Genomic DNA, 20,930 nt, shown 5'->3' on the forward strand with positions numbered 1-20,930 from the left:
CATACGGACTAGTTGCAGCACCATATGGAAGGTGATGATGTTATAGCAATAGATGTAACAGATCTGATTGTGATCTGGCTTGCACCAGTTCTAGGCAGATGCAACTCCTTCAGCTTTAATGGACTTACCACAGCTTCACACCAAATGAAGTGAAACGAGTCTTTGGGTACAATACATCTACATTAAGCAATGAATGACTGGTGATTTGTGTGATATCTTTTTTAATTTCTCTCTTTTTTTTTTTTTTTAACTAAAGTGCTAGCATGTTGTGTGGGGAGGCTTTTTTTATTCTTATTAACAGTTGGCATTCTGTTTGTTGTAAGCTGTGTGTGGGTTTCTGTGCAAGACAAAGGCATGGCACTGCTCTGGCTAGGAAGCTTTGTGCCAGCTCTTCACTGAGGAACTTCACAGCAGTTTTGGACATGTTTTTCTACATTGGGAGTGGAGGGAAGAAAACAGAGCATGTGTGCACAGCAAAGGCAAACTTTCCAAACCTGGTTAATCTCACTGTACCCATGCTGTGCAAACCTCGGCTGCTCTAAATTATATGGAGCTGGAGGAGGAGAAAGCACAAGGACTAAAAAAGAGAAAACAAAGGGGAGAAGCAGTGAAGAACATGAGGAGGTAATAAGATAGGGAGAGAGCATTGAGCAGAAGGCAGGCTGTGATAGTAGTGCTGTTCTTGGAAAAGAAGCACACAGAGAGAATTATTTTTTGCAGATAAAAAAGACCTAGAGATTTGAAGCTGTGCTGCCTTGCCTCTCTGTCAGAACTTGCTTCCTGACAATCCATTTAGCACCACTACTCATCAGCCTTTCCTAAGAATAGGTGGCTGGAGACAAGAGGCAAATGCTCTTCTAAAAGAAGAGCTCCCTGCTGGTTTAGTATGTATATGCAAATAGCTGCATAAATTGACATTGCCCCTAGCAGGCAAACCTGCATTTGGAAGGAAAATGGGAGAAGGTTAACTGAGTAGGGAAGATGGGAAGCAACAGAGGTCAGGGCTGAAGAAAACAGCAAGAATTTAATTCCATAGCCCTCTTCCTCATCTTCTAGCCTCCTTCTTGGCTGTGGCTGGAGCACATCTGATGTGTAGGCAGCACTCAGGGCCCAGGAATTTGTATGGCCTTGACATTCACAGGAATAGGCTTCTACAGTTGTTAGAAATGCCTTTGTCTTGTCAACATGGAAAACAGCCTGGTTAAGTCCAGGCCTGGGAGGCAGCTGCAGATTAGGGAAATTGTCTTTGGAGTTGTTTGTATGGGCCAATGTAAATTTGAAAAGGACAGTATGCTATTGCTTTACTTTTTTTGGCCACAATTAAATAAAGAAAATATGTTGTAAATATAAGAGGTATCTACTTTCAGCTTTGCAGGCTTAAAAAGACTGATGATCTGGATTATAATCAAAGTTTGGGATTTCATTTTCCTATAGGCTGCTTTGAAGAAACATGAAGAAAAATTGGCTTTTAAAATGTTATCCTCTGTGCAGAAAGACATTGTCAATTGTTCCAGCTGATCTGTTGCCTTTGCAATTGCTATCTGGCTGTCAAGTAGAAGTCAGTAGAAGAATGTGCTGTGACAGCATGGTGGAGAGACTGGAAAGGCATCCCACAAGCTGACAGCATGTGATACCCACCTACCTCCTCTACAACAGTCCATGCCACAGTACAGAGCAAGGGTCACCCCACTGAACTAGGCTTGTGTGAGACCAGGGCTTCAGCTGCACACACAAGGAGCTAGAGCAGAGTTAGGATGTGACCACAGACAGCTGAGCAAGATGAACCATGAAAGCAGCTCCTTCACCACTCTGTCTCTTCTTTCTACACACAGTCATTCTGCCCGAGCTCCCCGAGTGAGAGTTGGGCCAGCCGGCAGAAATGGCCCTGCGTAATTTCTTTCATATTTATCTGTTGGACCACATGACCTGTTAGAAAAAGCAGACAAAGAGAAACACATTTACAGTGCTTGAAAAGGGGAAAATAATTGTTGAGTTCCCATGATTCTTGGGGAAGTGATGAGGTGGAAATGCAGCACAAGACACACCATGTGAGTGCATTAGCTATCCTTGCACTCATTTGAGTTGCCACAACAGCTGTGCAATGCCAAGGGCCAGGGTATGCACTTCTGCAAAGTTACAGAAGGGAAAATACAGCATTTGTTCTGCTTTTAACTCAGCTGATGTCATAATCAACTCATGTGAAAAAGAAAGTTTTCTCTTTTGGTGTTTGAATGTTTTAATCTGTTCCATACTTCTATCACCGATAACCTGCCTTTGAATGTTGGCACAATCTGCATTATACTTAACCCAGAGCAATCTTTATTAATGTAATTTTTTCTAATATGTCAAATGCTGCTAGGAAGCTACTCCTCAGTAAGGACTAGCTGTGTGGAAGACTTCAGCTCTTGGAGCTCAGCTGGATTTAATTACCCACACAGATAAGTGTAGCCATTTATTTTCTTTGAACTGGAAAAGGTTGCTTTTCTATTTTTAACCCCTGAAGACAGCTGAGTAATTCAACTGCAAGTCCTCAGTCCAGAAATAACCTTTTTTTTCTTTTTGTCCTATGAGGATCAAGTTGTTTCTCATGAGCCAAGGTTTAACCCATAGCTGTTCAGTTCAGTTTTATTATATTCAGGCCAGGTATTCATGGATTGGTAATAACCAGAGTCTCTGATATTCATCCAGAGTGGCATTGAGCAACTTGGCTTGCAATTTCCTTTTGAGAGTCCTTTTGCAGCAATACTCACACAGAAAAGTACTGCTTAGTAAGATTCTTCACCGAGATGCTACTCCACACGTATAAGGGTGGCAAGGTCTCTTCCAAAACAAACATGTATGATCAATTTTCCAAAAGTGCTCTGCATGTTGCCATTAGTGCCACAATGGGGAGAAACTGCGTGCTAAGCACTTACAAAAATCTGGCCCTTATTTGAATGTGAATGGGGGCTTGAGCTGTTTAAAAAATCTGGCTGCAATTGTGGGTGCAGAGTACTTAGGAAGCAGTGGTGGTCTTGAACCAGGGCTGCCATTACTGATTTACACCCTTGTCAGCCATTGATTTTCAACAGAGTTACACCCTTCTGGAATTGGAGCAACGCAGTCAGACTGCCATCATTTATGAATTAATGCACATATAGGTATGTGTTTTATTTAGTTTCATTTATTTTATTTTATTTTGCTTTACTTTTTGGTTTTTTAGGAAAATTCTTGTGAAATATTACCCTGTTGCCTGAATCCGTACTGCTCCTGACTGTCTGCCAGCTCCCAGATTAAATGTAAGTCATTACGGAATGTTTTCCTCACATGGGAAAGACTGGAGTGGCCCAGTGTTAGTTTTGCCCTCCGACATTAATTCTAATTACCTCAAAATGCAAACATGTTTGAATTTCCAGCAGATGACATTATTTTTTCTTTGACATCAGACATCAAAGAAAGAAAAATAAACATGGGACAGTGACAGCATTAGGCCTCCAGTCATTTTTCAGAGGATTTTTCATGTCCTGTTCCAGACTGGTTCTTCTTTAAGTCTTGTCTCGGATATTAGGGAGGGGAAAGGTTTACAGACTCCAAGACTGATGGAGTCTTTTCCCTTCCAGTTCTCTGAGGCAGATGGGGGGAAGGAAAGAAACAGTCTGGTTTAGATCAGCGTTGGAGTCTTAGTTTTTAGAGGCACACACACGCCCCCAGTAGTTTGGTTATTTTGTTAAATTCTATTTAGCTTTTTTTTCTGAATATTCATGGATGATGCTGCTGCATTTAAAAATTGCAATAATACAAAGAGTACAGAAATTTGTAAATGTGAATGAGAAGCTCATAATTTTGCAGATGTATAGTACTTTTGGGAGATTATTGTTCGGACAGGTGTCACGGCAGCTGAAAGCTGATATTGCCAGATATTCCCTCTACAGGGCACTGACCTTTTGGACCTTTCAAGTCCACAGGATTTATAAATGGACCAATCAAGTGAGCTGCTTCTACTTCTACATGTGAGGGTTTGGGATGTGCTAGCTTGCACCCACATGGTTTTTATGAGGTTGTGGCAATGATAACTCCCAGTCAACTTTCGTGGACCCTGACAAAGAACCGTGATCCTCCCACCTGCACTGCTGCCTGCACCCAGAGCCCACCTCTCCCCAGTTTTTGCCAGGCTCCTGGGCTGGCCCTGGAGGAAACCATCTCTGTATCTGAAAAATGGAAATAAATGGAATAATACCACTGCTCAATCTGACAGACACCATGGACTCATGTAAAGGTTCCATGATTAGAGACCCTGATTGTGTTTTGGTGAGGTAGGCTATAGAAAAATCCATGCAAGAAATCAGATCATGAGAAAATTACAGAAGTCTCTTCCCAGAGAACAAGGGCAGAACAAGGTTATTGCAGGACATGGTGAAGATGCACTCTGCAGGCAGAGCTGGGCAGGGAAGCTTGAAGAACATATCAGTGCTATTTGCTCCTCTCTTTCTGAGCCCTAAACCTGACTCACAAGTTTTAAAGGGTCAGCTTGTGATGGACCCAGTCTGCAGGAGCTGCTGCTGTGGCGTTGCAGTGCATCAGTTTAGGATGCTTCTTTCTTTCCCTGTTGGAAAAATAGATCCTTTCACTGCATTGAGCAAATAGTAGTTTTTTTCACCACGCACCCTCTCCCTCCAAGCTTCCAGCCCCTGATCTGTTTAAAAAGTGTAGAAACAATTTCATTCTCAATTAATAAATGACAATAAATAAATAAATAAGCCATGTGCTCTGCAGTTGTTGTCTGCAGTGTGAGCTCTAGTGTTTTGAAGTGTTTCTCATTGGGACCCACAAATGTTTGTTATAAAACTTGGCAAAATCTTGGGCTGGAGCCTCTGTGCTGCTCAGCCAGCTTCACGCCCATCCTCCTGATCTGTTTTCCCTTGATGCGTGCCCGGGGCAGGCAGTATCTCCCCAGGGGCCTGCAAGGGCTGTGGGCTGGAGTGACTGGGCTGAAGGGCATCAGCCAGCTCACCTCAGGCTTCCTAAAGAATGTTAATCCTCATGCTGAAGCATTTAGATGCACTAAAATGATTTTTGCTTTTCTCGCCTCTTCTTGCAGCATAGCTTAGAGTCTGATGCTGTCAGACTGGTTTTTTTTCCATTCTCTGCTATACCTGTAAACTACACCATGGCACAACTTCTCCCAAGAAGCATGGTAAAAAAGGAACATGGTAGAGAGAAAATACTTTATTGAGGTCACCTTTCCAAAATTGCCTACAGACTCTGAGAGAGGTCTAGCAGGAGATATCCTGAAAGGCTCATTTGAAAACAAGAGTACTGAAAATCTGCCCTCCAAAAGTCAGTGTTTCCATGTGAGTGCTCAAAAATGAATGTACTTAAAATCAAGCTTTATACGGAAATTTGAACCAGCCTGAATACTAATATTGGCAACAGCTCTGCATGTTGGTAGAGCATACCAATCCTCATCAGGCAGTGTATCATTTAGGGGTATGTTTTCAAAATTAGATAACCCAAGTGTTCTTACAAATGGCTTTGATTATTTTCTGTCTGTACAAGACCAGGTTTTTGTAAGGGAATGGACAACTGCCTGAGGAGAAATGGTGGTGGGGTATGTGAGTATCCTTTTTCACACACATCAGTGCATATTTGGTATATGAGGTGGTGCTTACACAGTTTTCCTTTCACTGTTCAGGCAGCCAGTTTTTAAAAATGTGGCCTGTGGTGTTTCTGTTTCTTTGATGTTTTCAAATGTGATCTAGTTATTTTAACATGTCTATTATATCTCATTCTCTGCTAAGGCCACCTCAAGGCTCTAGAAGAAATCAGACTTCATGTTGTCCAAGCTGTTTTCACCCATTTCTAAATGAAAAGAAAAGGGATCTGTGTCTTCTGCTAAAATGACATTCATCCTTCTTGTTTGTGATGTGAGAAATCCTCTTGGTTCAGAAATGTGCAGTCCCTCCTTTCCACTCAACAGAGAGTCCATCAGCTGATAGAAACATTGGGCCAGTGAAGAGTGGGTGACTTGTTCTCATCTCTTCTGGATGCTGTGATGAATGATAGCCATAGTCCCATGCACACATTCAGAATCAGCCTGATGTTTCACCCAAGGTCGTAAAATGAGACCAATTATACTGGAGCAGGTTTACATCTTCAGCAAAATCTGAATCAGACAGGCACTTCTAGGGCTCCACCAAGAGAACAAGCCTTACCCAAATCAGTTTGTGCTCCAGCTGTTGCTATAAACCAGCTAAATGTTTTGTGTGATGTAGGACAACTGGTACAACACAGGCTTTTTCATGAGTGATCATTGTATGTACATTGTATGTACAGAGACTGCTCAATCATTCCTCTGGTCAGTGAGGCTAAATTGTGTCACTAGCAACAATGTAAGTGTAAAAAGCTGTACAAAATTATGTACATGTGTGATTAAGTAGCAATGCATCCATTAATATTGCATGACTTGTTGGGAGAGAGATTTTTCTAGTGCAACTTCAGAAGTGCTTAGGACAACAAGATATTCTCTGTGGGAGTCGTCTACTTTCCACGTGGAAAATGCATGATGGGGTTTTGGGTAGGATTGGATATATTTTGCTGCTTTGAATTACTGTCTGGATGAGTCAAGCTATTTTTTGTCCTGTCGGATCTCTGTGGTGTTGGTGAATAGTTATTTCTGCATGGACGGTGCATTAAAGTTCCTGTTAACAGTCAGGTTCTCTTCAGCAGCAGATGTTAACTTTTTTATATAAAAACAAGCATTTAAAAACAATTCCTCTCTTATCAATACCTGCTTGGCAGTTTCACCCTTTGGGAAACATATGTCTGGATAGGAGTCAGAGCTTGTTTTGGAAGAGATGGCCTGTTGCCATACCCCCTTGATGTTTGTTTTGAATCTTGCTGTAGTGCACCTTTAAGCTTTGTGGAGGTTTATTTTTATTTTCTCATTGTTTCATGCCTAGCAGTGGTGCCTTATACATTCACTAAGAATGAGTCCAGAGATAAAGATAAGAAATTTAGGAAACTGTAAATGTCCTTATCTCTACTGCTGGTGTGGGTAGAATGAGTACCCTAGAGAAAAATATTGTTTTGTATGAGGTAACAGCTGCTGTTGCTGTATGTATTGAGTGAGGCTGTGCTGCAATCATTAATCTTGTACTGCTGCTGTAGCCTTTCACTAATGAGAAATAAGAGCAAGACCATCACTGTTTGAGGATTAGAAATGGAGCTATACTGTTCAGGAAGGAAGACCCAAACCCACTGATGATAGTAGCTGGGCATTTCTTCCAGATGCAGCTTGGACTTCTGAGCTAACACTGTTTAACTAGCAGTGTTTCTTACAGTAAGATAGTGTCTAGGTGCTTTCAGTAGTTGCTGTGTGACAGGAGGCAACCTTTACATGCAGGCTCATATTGACTGGGTGGAAGGCTGTACAAAAAGTATACCAGTCCTCACTGAACCTACCAACAGCCAGAACCTCTTCACAACTGCCCTCAGTAGAGAGCTCCCATCAAAAACTGATTCATTGTCCATTATCACCATGCAGCTAGTACACCAAGGAATGATTGTAATGAAAAAATCATTTAGATTTAGATATATTAAAACTAGCATGTTTTGCACTTTCTTGAAATTTAAAGAGTTATTGGGAAGAAAAAAATATCTTCCAAACCCAAAAATATAGGAGAAGCATGAACAATGTGTACTATGCTGTCTTAAATTACTGATGTTTGGGTAGTAGTTGCTTGTTCCTTTCCACTAAAGATTAACCTGGCACTATATCTGCAGGGACATGTACTGAAGTTCTTTGCAGCATGTTCAAGATTAACTCTTAGAAATGCCACAAAAAAAAAAAAAAAAAAAAAAAAAAAAAAAAAAAAGAAAAGGCAACAAGCAGTCAGGATATTCTAGTGGTTTACCATGTGCTTTCTGGGAGGAAAGTGAGTGCCTTGGATGGCTAACAAGCCTCTTGTTTGTGCAGTGGTGATGCACCATGAGGACTGGGCAGCTTTTTCACTCTGAAGTCCTCAGGGGAAGCTAGTTAAGGAAGGTTCTACATCCTGGACATGTTATGTGACATTCATAGGGCTCCAGCTGTCCTATGTGGCCTCTTGACAGTCCCACTTCAGAAGGAGCCTTTTGCACATGCTTTTCTCTGCACATCTGTGTGTAAACTCCTCAGTGTGCTGTGTGAAACACAGACTGACCCCTCTATGATGGCATGGCTGCGTCAGTGGACAAGAGAAGAGCTGCAGATGTCATTTATCTGGGCTTCTGTAATGCCTCTGACATCATTCCCCAGACCATCCTTCTCTCCAAATTGGAGAGAGATGGATTTGATGGGTGGGCTATATGGTGGATAAGGAATGTGGCTGGACAGTCGCCTCTGCAGAGCAGTAGGCTCTTCTGGATGGAGATCAGTGACAAGTGGTGTCCCTCGGGGAATACTGGGAACCAGTCTGTTTATTAACTTCAGCAATTACAAACAAAAGGGTGGAGTGCATTCTCAGCAAGTTTGCAGTGACACCAAGCTGAGTAGTACCATTGCCTGAGAGATAGGATGCAATCCAGAGAAACCTGGATAAGCTTGGGAAGTGAGTCAAACACAGGAGATTATCCTCCAACTTCCTACTTCATGGCTAAGAGAAAAAGCAGTGTGGTTAGCAGTTCTGGCAAGTGCTTAACTTATTTTTACACCTTTAAATTAGTATATGACTGTAATTACCATTACCTTTAAATTACCTAAATTACCTTTAAATTGGTAATTTAGAGTGTAAGGAAGGTGAAGCCAAAGTTTACAAAGTTGGATAAAATAAGGCTTCTGCAGCTAATACTGTTAGTGGTGTCTAATTCCTTTTGATTTCATATGCCTCTGAAAGCCAGAGTCTACTTCCATATTGTGGTACCAAAGCAGTATAGTTTTCAGATGTGATGAGGACTAAATAGCCCAGCTGACACCAGAGACTGAGACCTCTCCATCAGAGGGTTTATGCAAGATATCAACAAAAAGCTTCCCTCAGTAGCTGCAAAGGTCCTGTTTGTCATTCCAGAGCTCCCCATAGCCTTTTCATGGCACACATATACTGCATGTATACCTCAATATGAAGTGTATATGAGGACTAATGCTTCTAGCACAGTCCAACTCTCACAGCTTGAAACAGCTCATTTTTCAGCATATCAGTTAGTAAGAGACCAAAAAAGAGACATATTATCCTCCCAATATTTCTGGGTTCAGCCTTGAACCATAGCAAGAAACTTTTTTGTGTGCAAACATAGGGATTGGGGCTGAGCCCGAGAGGATGGAATGGAAGAAGATGAATTATTTTTGAGATTATAAAATGGTACCAGTTGGAAGGAGGATGCACCAAATACCTGATTGCTGGGGAGGGGGCAGCATTTTACAGAGGAGGTATGTCATAATAATAAGTTCAAGGAATCCAGTCTGATTCAACAGCTGGTTCAATCAAACCAGATGAAACTGCCTTCAATACCATCCTGGACCAGATTTTTCAGAAGAATTCAGCAGCTTGGTAGCTAAGCCCTTTTGCAAAACATCTTCCACTTATTGTCACAATAGAAGCTGCTGGATGCTGACCACTTCAGAGAATCTGGACCAAATGCAGGATGCCAGGCACTTGAAACTCTGGCACTGGACTCTGCAGAGAATTCGATCCATTATGTGCTGCTCCACTTCAAAGTGGTTAGCAGCTTGTGACAACCGTACAGCATCACAGCAAATGTCACTTTTTGTGCAAACATTTAACCAACATAAAGCGGCTTTTTAGCATGGTAGTAAATTTCACCCAAATCTCAATTTGCTTTGATTTTTTTTTTTTTTTAAATTTTCACTGAATGGAAAAGAATTACTGAGTTTGGGCCTTTCTGATGGAAGTATTTACAAAATTTTTCAGGGAGCTTGGGGAGCTTGGGGTGCAAGAATGACATGGGAGTGTTTTCTCGCCAGTCTTGTTTACCATTTCTGATACAACATCATTAGCACAAGTTTAAAAACAGAGAGATTAAACCTATTCTTCTGAGATTTTCTGTTGTTTTCTGCACAGTTTCATATTTTAATTTTGAAAGAAGAGAAAGGACATACACCTTGAAGGAAAAGAGGAAGATAGTTTAGCACAGACTAAGAGCTGAAGTTCAACTCTGCAATCTGGGTTCAGACCCATCTCCAGCTTTCAGTATAATCTTTCTTTGCAAATTCTTTCTTTTTTTTTTTTTTTTTTTTTTTAATCAAACCCAGGAATTATACAGCTGTTGAGATAAGAATAATTAAGAACAATGCATTTCCTTTTAAAGCTCCTCAAAGGATAACCTCTAATAAGATGAATTGAGCGTCTCATGCAGGCCACACACAAATGATTGCTCATATTTAGTAAAAACATTTTTTGGGGTAAAGATAAGCTAATTTTGCTCAAGAGCAGAGGGTGGTCTTTAAGCCTTGCATTTGTCAAAGAAACAAGCAGCTTTTTATCTATTTCCTATAATCTTCTAGAGCTCAAGAGGAGTAATGTAGGGGGAGGGAAATTCAGGCCATGTATTTATGTTGGAGCACAAGCCCGAGCATTTGAACAGACCATAAAGTTAAAGAGACAATGGGCTGGATTGTGGAAACCTCACTTGCAATCCAACATTTATATGTGCTGATTCTATTGCTCCTGTAGGTACTCAGCCTTGCAAAAAAATGCTGGGCGAGCTCTAATGTGCCACAAAGCTCATTTGGAAGCATACGGCAACTGGAAATCAGTTTCTCATAGTTTCACATCTATTGCTTTTTTAAATGCCCTTTTCTTTCCATGGAAAATTTCACTACTGATCTACATGGAAGGTCAGCAACATCATCACAGTAGAAATGAGCTTGCAGGATGCAGGGGGATCCCTGTGTTCCTCTGTTCCCTCCCAAAATCTACCCTGTTCTATGCCCTCTGGATGCTTAGCATTGGACAAATGGCTCTGCTCTGGCAGTACCCAGAAAGACACAGTAGGTCAGGCATTAGGACTCACACCTTGTATGTGGCTGCCAGAGCTCATAGAGAGACTTACTTGCAGTTTGCTCTCACATGCACACCAGTGTGAATCCAGAAGAGCACAGTGAGAATGATCCTTGGAAGCCTTTGTGCAGGGTGTTGGAGTGCAGACCAGACTAGTGCTGGCTCTCTGTACTCATGAAACTGGCCTCATTTGAATAGTTCATGGGGGAAAGCCTAAATATGAAGAAAAGGCAAGACACGGTGCAAAACATGCCATTGACAGGTTCTCCTCCTCCCCTTAAGACATTTCACCTGAAAAAAGAGAAGTACCAGCTGGAGTTATAAATTATTCCACTCCTAGTTTCCAAATGTTTCCACTCTCCCCTTTGTATCTGTTACAGATGCATCATCCGCATGTGAATGTTTCCTGGAATTTGGTTCCAGAGATTTGAGCTTGTGAAGTTTTGGGGCCAGACTCACTCAAATGGAACTCCCAGGGAGAAGAAATTGCCTCTCTGTTTAAATCAAGAGGCTTATCAGAGAATGTTAAATTATTTTTTTACAGCTAAAAGTCAAAAGATCTAACCAGTCTTCTCCTTGCTATTTGCTGCAAAGCTTTCAAATTAAAACAAAACAAAACAAAATCCCCCAAAAACACAAAACAAAACAAAAAAACAAAAAGAAAAAAAAAAAAAAAAAAAAAAAAACAAAAAACCCAACAACCCACAAACAAGCAAAAAAAAAAAAAATCTCAAACCCAAGAAAACAAAAACAGCAACAAAAAACCCCCAAACTCTTTCCAGTCCCCCTTGTCTTCCAGACATCCAAGTCTGTTCCTGTCTCCACCCTTCTAATTACTAGAAAGACCCCTCTCGGCTGGAGACATCACTGCAGGATTGTTTTACACCAACACTGATATTTTGCCTGCTTAAGCAGAATCTAAGAGTAACAGAGTGATCCATTAGCCAATGAAGGAACGTTTCAGTGCTGTGCATTTCTCCAGTATTTTTCATCTGAAGCAATTAAGGATTCATTGATTACAAGCATTAATTAGGTCTAATCACATGCCTGCAAATGAGGTGTTAGGAAAACATGAAAATGAGTGCTGTGTTTTAAAACGGATTTTGGTGGTGAAGAAAGACATAGCCCTCTTATGGGATTCCCAGACACCCTTCATATTCGTAAAAACAAGGTATTGATCATCTCCCAAAAATCAGGCCCTGCTGGTCCATTCTGGGCAGAGCTGTCAAACATTGCAGCCTCTGATTTTCTGTCTAGCTGAACTTCAACCACTGCTCCCTATTGCTCCCTTGTAATGAAACAGAGCACAGTGGAGGAGAGCAGGCAAGTGAGCCAGAGGCTTGGCAGTGCTGGGATCAGTGGCACAGCCATCCTATCCTGCTGGGGACAAGAGTAACTCAAAGCAGTTGCAGTTTGCCAGACTCCCTAGGACTACCTGGAGTGGTTATGCTATCATTTTTAATATCATTTTTAATCCAAGTGTTGCTTTTCTCCTTTTTTTTTTTTTTTTTTTGGCAATTCAATTTACATATATGCCCTCGTGTATTTAGTGCTTTTAGCTAAAGGTGAAGTCACCTGGCTTTTGCCTGAGGCTGAACAGCAATTTACAAAAGCTCTGTTAGCAGCTCTATACCTGTCTGCTCTTTCTATATCTACTCAGTTGGTACTTGGTGCATTTTGTAGTACAGCTATTAGACAATATATAAACACTTATAAGGGCTTTTCTCTCCCAAGCCTGGTCCTGCTTCTCATAAACTCAACCTTCTTGTTTTACACACTCTAATTTCTAATTCCACTCTAATTTCCATTGTTTAATCTCACCCAGCTCTTTCTGTCCCTTCCCTCAGCAGGACACAAAAAATAAAAATCGCCAATGCCTTCATTTTGCAATGTTGCAAAGTTGGGTGGGTTCATAGGAAAATATCAAAACAACAAAGAGGAAACCCAATCTTTTCTCCCAGCTCCCATGGCTCAATTCCAAGGCCAAGAAAAGAAAAGACTGCAAGGCTGCATTCACAAGGGCTAGCATGGACACCAGGCTGCATGGCTGCAAGGCTGCCAAATTGCTCCTTCAGAGCAGCATAAATCATGAGTGAAGCCTGGATCCTCCTCACAGGTGCACACACTTAGCTTTTCATGCATCCCTACACCTACTCTTTTTCTAAAAGTCAATCAAATGCAAGGACATGGGGAGACCCAATGCAGTTGCATAAGTAAAGTCAGTCAGCATGTAAAACCCACAGCATGAGGACACAGACCACATTCCCATCCCCGTGTAGCCTGCCCACCCTTCCTCTACATGTGGGGCACAAAGTAGGTGCTCAGACTTCCCCTTGCTCCTAGGCTGCTCTTGACATTGAGTGTGGTTTGCAGCGAGAAAAATGCCTGACTTCCCATGCATGGTGCAGCCGCAATCCTTGCACACACGCAGGAGGGATGCTCACAGCCCTCCTGTCTCCTGCCCCTGCACATTCAGAAGGGCCTATGTAAAGAACTAATTGCTTTGCCTTTGACTTTTCTCTTGACAGCAAAAATGAGGAGGAAGGTCAAGGGGTGTGGCATCACTGTAAATCAGAACATATGGCCCACTACTGGTGAAAAGGCAATTGCTCAGTGGGGGTGATAATGATTACGACGGGATAAACTGCAATTAGGACACCGGAAACAGAGCCTTTCAGCAGAGAAGGTGCTGCATTAACTCCAGCATTAAAGTGGTTGCAGTATGTGACAGTAATTTAAGAGGGAAGAGAAATCTGGGCACCAAATGGTACAGCAAAGGACCCTTACAAAGCCTGTGAGCTGAGATGATGTGCAAATGGCAGAACGAAGATGCTGATCTCCTTATGGTGCTGCTAGGAGGTCGAAACCAGAACAGGTCAAGATAAACTACTGACCTCTGACTCCTGGAGGTGGTGCCCCATGGACTTAAGGGTAAGGCAGTGGGCAAAGCCAATCATGGGAGACCTTGCCAGTGCTGTTGCTATTGCTCAATGGATGAAGTGTTTGGGAAATGCCTGCTGTTTCTTGGCATGGCAAGTAGGGTGGCAGCATCTGAGTCTCCGCTTTCTTCTGTCAGCGTTTAATGACTCCACAGGTCTCAGTGGAGTTGCCTCCATGTAAAACTGGAACATCAACAAGCCAAATTGGGCCTCAACATCTGCAAAACTGGATAGGTTCACAAGGATTTAATTCCCTCTTAAGTATGTACAAATCACATGGGATGACACTGCCTAATTCCCTGCATTTCTGCATAGCACGGTACTGTCACTATTCACTGGGAAAGAATTTCATATTTGCATTTTTTCAAGTGTGGTAATACTGACATTGCTCATCTTCTCCTAACACTCAATAGCAATAATAATTTTTGTCTCTGGAGAAAAAGGCACAGATTTTCCATATTGCATCATACTGCCTATGAGTGTCCTTGTCCTGATTTGATCACCTCTGCAGTGAAGCGGAGATGTTAGAAGCACATCTATCCATACATACTTAAAAATCAGAAATAGCAGCAAACACGAGTGTTTACCTATGCCACTTTTAAAGCTGCAGAACAAGCTGAAGTTTGGCCTGCAGATATCTGGTAAGTGCCAACAATTAATACAGGCATCAGAGAGCAGATCAACATCATGCAATGCTTGTGTCAACTGCTGACTCTAACATCAGCTCCAGATCTGGGAGTACTACAAAGCCATTGGGGATCAGTTCTTCTTGTTTCAGGTGCAGTACTAATAGCCTGACTCTTCTTTCAGGAGTCACACTAATCTTTCCTCATGGATTAGTGAGCAGCTGAACTCCCTCAATCATCTGCACCATGCACCACTAAGAGTGGTAGGTCTTGTACTGACAGTTCAAGTGGGGTTTTCTCCTTGAAGAGACATAATAAGCTTTTTGGGTTTTACTTAAAGGATTGTATGTCCAGGCAGCCTCAGGAAAGGAGGTTATGTCCAGGATAAGTCATAGACTTTGCTCTTTACCTAGAAGAGAGTCTAACTCAAATGCAAGAATACAGTCCCACTTTAAATGCTCTAGTCAACTAAATGCCCTTCTGAGTGCCAGCAGAGGGCATGTCCCAGTCCCTGAAGCCTGAGGTCCAGCCAGGTACCCCAGAAGTGCTTCATGCCCCTGCTAAGGCAGCTAGATCTGTGCATGTGGTACAATCAGATCATTTCAGAGCAGGTGCATCTGTGATTTAAGGACCTCACCCTGCTCGACTGGCTTCTGTCAGTGCAAGGAACAGTCTTAAAGGACACCATCTGATAGTTATCAGTGAAGGAGTGACATTCCTACCCCTTCTGAAAGGGCTGTCTCACTAGACAGACACATGAAGCTGATCAGCTGTTAGCCATCCCCCTACATTCCAGCTTGGCCCATCTTCTAATCAGGCTCCTCACACCCAGGAAAGCCAATCTTAGGATTTAACCTGAAGGAGGGCTTTCTTCTCAGCACAGAGACCCTGCACAGTGATCTATCACAGCAGGCAGTGGCAGGTTCACTGGCTTGTTTGGAGCCCTGGTGAGGGGACACAGTGTGATGGGGAGGTGCATCAACTGCAGGGCTGCTGTGCAGTGCTATCAGCTCAGCTGTGTGAAGGCTACATTGCAGCTACCACACCACATTCTGTCCAAAAATATTTTGTTTGAAAAGAAATCTCACCTCCAGGCCTGTGTTCACCACAGGCCGTGTTTCATCTCACCCAGGAGTGAAGGGCTCTGCTGATCTGGAACAGGGTCATTCCCAGCTGTCAGGAGCAGTAGAGGAGGAAAGTTGGCTGTGGTTTTTGCCCTGGGTCCAGCTCCCAGAGGCTGTGCAGTTCCTGTACCATTAAACAAAGCTATGCTCATGAGTTATACTTGTGTAGCTATTGTCTTTACTGCTGGTTTTGTTGTTAATACTTTGGCTGCTGCTAAGTATGTCTGGTGTTTTTAGCACTGGAGCCAAGAAAACAGCATTAGCTGAACAGCCTCAACACAACAGAGGTTGCCAGGTTGAGAAACCCTCTGATGCTGGCAAGCAAAGCAACAGTCTCTCCCCTCTTCAAGTCTGTGACCTGCATTCACTTATGGCCATGGAAACCCACACAGCCCTGTGGCTGAGAGAGGAGCGTGGTAAGTACAAAAGTGAATGGCAGGTGCTTGGGTTAAATTATATTGTCTTGTAAACTACACCTGTCAAAAGTGTAAAGAGAGTGAAAACACTGGACAAGCAGGCTACTTGAAAATATAGCAGCTACAATAGGAGAAAAACAGTTGGCTATATTGGGGATTTTTCAAAATTGCTTTGAATTATTCACAGTATCAGTGGTTTCCTGTGACATCAAGCTTTTGAACATCGCTTGATTGCCATAAACTGTGGTGTATCCAATTTTCCATTCCCGACTACACCCAAGCCACAGTTTGTCTGAGAAGCTGCGTCTGCAGAAGGCACGTCCTGGCTGGCAGCTGAATAACTGATAGATGGGGGTAGAACAGAGCACCTGGTAGTCAGCACAGCCCTGGATGAACCCAACTGATTTTTTCATTGAATTTTCAGAGAAATAATGGTAAAACATCTAATGAGTCGGTCAAAGGGAGGAAATGAGAGCAGAGGCTAACTAAGTGTGTGTAAGACAGAGCTCTGTGGACTGCTCTGCCTATGCCAAGAACTGGGGAGTTTCTGTCAGCTTAGTTGGGAAAGTCGAGCAGACAGAGTGTAAACTACCGCCTGGACTGTGCGTCCGTGAGCACCACTGCCCTCTTTTGGGTGGAATTAGAGCCGTGCGGCTGTTCCATGCACCAGCGCACGCTGCTGCACCCGGTGCGAGGAAGGGGGACCGCTCCTGCGGGAATGCTGGCAGCCGTGCTCCCTGGGGAGAGCCAGCAGCGGGATGCCCATGTGCAAGGGCTCTGCTCAGCAAGGATGCTGGCCGAGAGCAGCGTGGCCATGGCAGTACAGGTGCAGCCCATCAGCCTGTTAGCATGCTCTGATCCAGCTCCTCAGGCTCCAGTTCTTTGGGTGAATCGTGGCATCCAAGCCGCAGCTGCTTCAGGTGCTTTTCCCCACCTCTGGCATTGTTGCGCTCCATCATCTGCTGGGCAGCAGGAACAGAGGAGTGGCTGAGCAGATTTGGCTCCAGCCTTGCTGCAGGTAGGTGATTATGGCAGTTGTTGTGTGCCAGTGCCAAGTTCTGCTGAAAACACTGTCTGAGACCTTCACTGTGAGGGCATCAAAACCTATTCTGTTGGGGCAAGGTGCACCTTGCACTGAGCTCTCCCCTCCTTTGTCCAAGTGTTTTGCTGGAGAATCTCTCATTTAGCCGCAAGGGCTGTTGTTAGCAGAGGCACAGATTCAGGATATGGGTCAGCTTAATGGTTCAACACACTTGGTGACCTATGTCCAGCAACAGTCAGATCTTGTGGCCATGTTATTTTTCTCAAACAGGAGAACACATCCCTCTGAGAGCCCACTCATGCCCCCAGGCATATCTGATTACACTTAATTCAGCTTCCTCAGCTACGACCATGCACGGTCACAATCTGACAAAGTCCTTACAGTGACCTAGACATAAAATTTGAGTTGATGAGTGACACTTTTTATAAGACCAACTGTTACATTATGAAACTTTTGAGGTTGGAAAAAAAAAATCCCAAACAAATAAGAACATGTCCCTATTAAAAGACTGTCAGAGCATTTTTATGTATCCTCCTTGTAGCAATTGTGGCTGCGTGTAAAAGGCAAGCATGCCTTCTGATCGTGAGAGAGTAGCTAAAAAACATGAGTCACACAGTCGAACCTTGTGACTTGGTAGAAATAAGGAGGTCTCCTTAAAGGCAATTTGTGGAAGAATTGGAGAGAAACGCAATTTTTCAAGGTCAGCCAAAGGCTAATGAGCACTCTTTCATAGTGCGATTGTATTGCCTGAATTTCTGTATTTCAAAGCCAGTCTAACTACTTTATTGCTGAAGCGCTGTAACTGAAGAGGCTGTAATAATATTGACAACTAATCCTGCCAGAATCTGAGATGGTATTCAGCATAATATGAAACATTTTCTCTTTGCCTGGACAAGTACAGAACAAAGAGTTAAACAAATATGTGGCTCCTCAGAGTACCACTTATCTTTCTTCCCGAAGGGCATGTGTACAGATGCTTTGTAAGTTGGGTTGTCAACAGCTGGGGCTTGTGGCCAGATTCACATGTTCTCCACCTTTTGCTTGTGAGCTGCAGGAGAGTCATCTCCAGAGGGACAGTTTTTCATAACTTAATTAGATTGGCGCCATTTGCGCAGCTACGGTTTCAGGTTGGCTCAGCTTTACTTCTGCTCCAGCTCTCCAGTTCAGGGGATTACAGTAGCACTGAAATTGGTTCTGAACTAAACTTTTGGCAACTACCTCGGGTCAAGGAGGCAATTTGTGTTACTGCTGTTGCTAAATTAGAAATAAATAAATAATCAATGTTGCGGGCCTTAATGACAAACTAAGAATGAGAGACAAAATGTTTTTGCAGCTCTCCACTGTGAATGCACTTAGGAATATGTTGGCTTTTTTTTTCCCATGAATGAACAACTCTAGTCTAGTAAGCCACTTTAGTTGAAGAAGAGCAATCTCCAAGTGCATTCTCTTAGCATGGTTTTGCACTATGCTTAATTTAGTGTAGCTTTAATCGGCTGAGAATCTGGACAGGCTGACCAAAAATCAGCCAAAGTGTTCCCACTGGAGTTTCAGTGGTTTAACTGCATCAGTTTACAAATGGATAGAAGTGAAACCTCTGAGATTTTCAGCATGGAGACAAAGCCCTTAGCCCTGACTAGCTTCATGCTACTAAACTGCAGCTCAAGAAAGAGAGATCTGCAAGCAGTGACTGTACACTGGAGGAAAAGTAAGAGTTGGGGGCCTTTCCAAGCACACCACATGTAAAATGGGCACATCCTGCCTGTGACACGCAGTGTTCCTTAGGGACAATCTATGAGTGTGTCTGGGCTGACCTCCATGTACTATGAGCCACAGAGACTCACAGCCCACAATGCCCCCCACAATGCTGCATGTGGCTCCACTGAGGTTTTAAGGGTTTACCTGGGCAGCCAGTAGCTGGAAACTGCACAGTTGTGACTTTTTTACCAGATTCAATGACGAATGACAGCCCATCCCTTAGCATGCAGTTTTGAAGATGTCAGCTGATAAATGGCACTTTAGCAGGTGACAGATGTAATAAATTAAAAGGCATCTGGCAAACCTGCTGTAAAGGAAGAAATATAGATGTTTGCAGGGATGGAGAAAAATGACCACTATTCATAGAGAGCAAATAAGAGAGGAAAACAAAGTGTCTTCATGTCCCTCCTAAAAGCAAAGCAAAAGACAGACAAATCTACAGATTTTCTCACAGAATCACAGACATTTCAGGGTTGGAAGGGTCGTCTGGAAAACATATACTCCAACCTCCCTGCCAAGGGGGGGTTATAAAGATATAAAGAATATAAATAATATTTCTTTGGATATAAAGAAATGCAATTAGAACTGGTTCTGGTTAACTCAAGACTTTTGTTGCTAAAGTTATTCCTGCCTCAGTGCTTGCAAGAGTGGGTTTGCCTGTTTACTGAAGGTAATGATTATTTTATGACTTTTCACCTTCTCTGTGATATGAGCCATTTGTGAACTGGAAGCAACCTGTGAAAGCCAGTTAGTTGCAACTCTGCAATACTGAACAAATACTTTATAGATAGAGCCAAATCAGGGCAGGCAGGAGCGGGGCAGATTGTGATCTGTTTGGGGCAAATGTTTTTTTATTCAGGGCCTGAAGGTCATTTGCTGGATCTTCAGAAACAGCCATATGCAACACTATCACCAGTGCCTGAATTCTGATCTTTAAGAGCCTGTTGCACTGATTTTTCTGTAGAGGACTTTCCTCAAAAGTATGAAGGAGTTTGGTGCTACACCTGGTCTCCTTAAGGCCCTTTGATAATCAGGGGGTAGGAAGGGGGGCAGGGGTGAGGTGTTTTCCTCCAGAATGCATTTCAAAGCCAATGCTGAATTTAGGCACCCTGAATTTAGGCTCACTGAATCATCCCTTGCAGAGGATTTTATCTTTCTCCATGGACCAGGGAGAGGCTAGAGAGACTGGCTGAGTGACTTGGCTGACTGCAGCTGGTGGTGTGAAATCTTTCCTTGCTGAAGCCAATGAAAACATCAAGAAACGGAGCCATCCACAACCTCTTTAAGTAATTCAGTCGCCGTCATTCTTAACACTTGGTGCCAACTCATCAGGTTTGAGTTCTCTTGCTTGAACTGTTGTGATGGCTTTCTCTGCTTGATGGAGAAAGATTTAGTGGGGACTGTTTCTGTCCTTCATGCAGAAATTGAGATGCCTCTGAATCTTCTTTGTGATTGCATGAATAAACCCCCCTCCCAAAGTGTCTCACTTAGATGCAGTTTCGCCATTTATTGTGCGGCTTTTGGCAGGTTTTTAACTCTCCTTTGGCAGTCATGACTTGCAGCCGCAGCCAGCGCTCCAGGGCCAGAGAGCAGGGCTGCAGTGCCCTGCTTGCCGCCTGCCCCCACTCCTGCTGCATCCCACCTCCCTCTCCCAGCCCAGGGGAGAGGCATGTTGACCTTTCTGCTTACCTGCAGCCCACCCGGGTATTACTGGTGTTTCTGAAGCAGAGCACTCTGCAGGATGCCTCTTGAGACCCCTGTGGCACAGCTCTCAGGCAGAAGAAGATGCTCCTGAATTTTAATAGTTGTTTATTTCTTAATGGACTGGTAGATAATTTGCCTTTGCTTATAAAATAATTTCCTTGCCACTCATTTCCAATACTGAAGCAATAGGTAACTATTTCAGCTTTTTCTGCATCAACTTTGCCAGTTTTGCTATTAACATATTTTTAAACTTTTTGTTCTACCTAAATATAGAAAGCCTCAATATTGAAACACCATTTCCATCAAGGCCCACAGCTTCCCTTACTTAATTTCTGCATTTCACAATGTCAT

General features: G+C 43.0%; 1 long non-coding RNA gene across 1 annotated transcript in view; it reads left to right on the top strand.

Moving 5' to 3' along the window:
- Window positions 1-20,930, top strand: part of LOC130249133 (uncharacterized) — a 237,307-nt gene that overhangs the window by 199,078 nt on the left and 17,299 nt on the right. Inside the window, exon 5 of the long non-coding RNA XR_008839744.1 lies at window positions 3,203-3,278. This is a non-coding gene — a long non-coding RNA (uncharacterized LOC130249133). The remainder of the gene's footprint in view (window positions 1-3,202; window positions 3,279-20,930) is intronic.

The sequence above is a fragment of the Oenanthe melanoleuca genome, chromosome 2 (genome assembly GCF_029582105.1).
Source record: "Oenanthe melanoleuca isolate GR-GAL-2019-014 chromosome 2, OMel1.0, whole genome shotgun sequence".
Classification (NCBI taxonomy): Eukaryota; Metazoa; Chordata; class Aves; order Passeriformes; family Muscicapidae; genus Oenanthe; species Oenanthe melanoleuca.